The sequence below is a fragment of the Poecilia formosa genome, unplaced genomic scaffold, assembly GCF_000485575.1.
Source record: "Poecilia formosa unplaced genomic scaffold, Poecilia_formosa-5.1.2 Scaffold6, whole genome shotgun sequence".
Lineage (NCBI taxonomy): Eukaryota > Metazoa > Chordata > Actinopteri > Cyprinodontiformes > Poeciliidae > Poecilia > Poecilia formosa.
In genome coordinates this window covers 1,377,661-1,378,835 of record NW_006799945.1, presented here as the reverse complement: position 1 = coordinate 1,378,835, position 1,175 = coordinate 1,377,661, and positions in this window count along the sequence as shown.

Sequence of the window (1,175 nt, the reverse complement as noted above, 5' to 3'; positions counted from 1 at the left end):
ATCTGTAACTTATGAGAACAATTTATTCCAAAGCTGTGTTTTCTTAAGATGTTGCAAAATTAAATTAATTGCAAAATCCACATAGTAATGAGCTGTGCTTTAATAAATGCAGCAGTAAATGTTTTTCTTAAAATACAAACAGATGTGGAAATTCTGCACTTGTACTGCAGTCATAATGGTGATGCCAAAGATTTAACATGCACAATTTTTTTTCTTGGGTTTTGATGTTATGACAGTGTGAGATCAATGTAAAATTGCCACTAAAGTAGATACCTATACACAACACATTTTCTTTTCTAATAAACCATAAACTATTTAAAAGGAACTTCCACATACTGGCCAATCAGTCTAAGTGCAAAAATATGTTTTCAAACAGATGGCCAGAACTTTATTTTAACCTGAAAATACAATTGATTATCAGCTTACAACAAACATAGTTAATTTGTGGTATTTTGATTTTATGTTGGTAGAAAATATTATTTAACCTTCTGTCCATTAAAATAGACATTAGGCATCAATAGCTGTGTTCTCTGATTGTATTTTTTTTTAAAAAAGGATGGTGGGTGTTGAACATCCATCCATTTTTTCCATTCATTTTCTGTTCACCCATGTCCCTTAGTGGGATCGGGAGGATTGCTGGTGCCTATCTCCAGCTAACGTTCCAGGTGAGAGGGGGGGTCACCCTGGACAGGACGCCAGTCTGTCGCAGGACAACACAGAGACAAACAGGACAAACAATCATGCACACACACACACACCTAGGGAGAATTTAGAGAGACCAATTAACCTGACAGTCATGTTTTTGGACTGGGAGGAAGCCGGAGCCGGGTGTTGAACATGTATGCTAAAATTAAAAAACAAGACTTTTTTTTTCTTTATTTTTTGCATTTGTTTCCACAGATCAGACTCAAATGATGGATAAGAAAGAAAATTAAAGTTCAACCTGATTTCATCCAGTTTGGCTGGTGCAAGATGTAAAGTCTTTTAAATGAAATGGGCACACTTGAATGCTCAATCTCTTCTAAAATGTAGATTTTGAGTATTCCTGAGTTCTGAGGCAATGATGGGAGGAAAAATTCATTCTCATACATTTTTAAAGGCTTCTTTGAAATAATATTCTATTGGTTTTGCTGTTAAGTTTGCAGTTGACAAACTGGCGAAACAGTATTAAATAT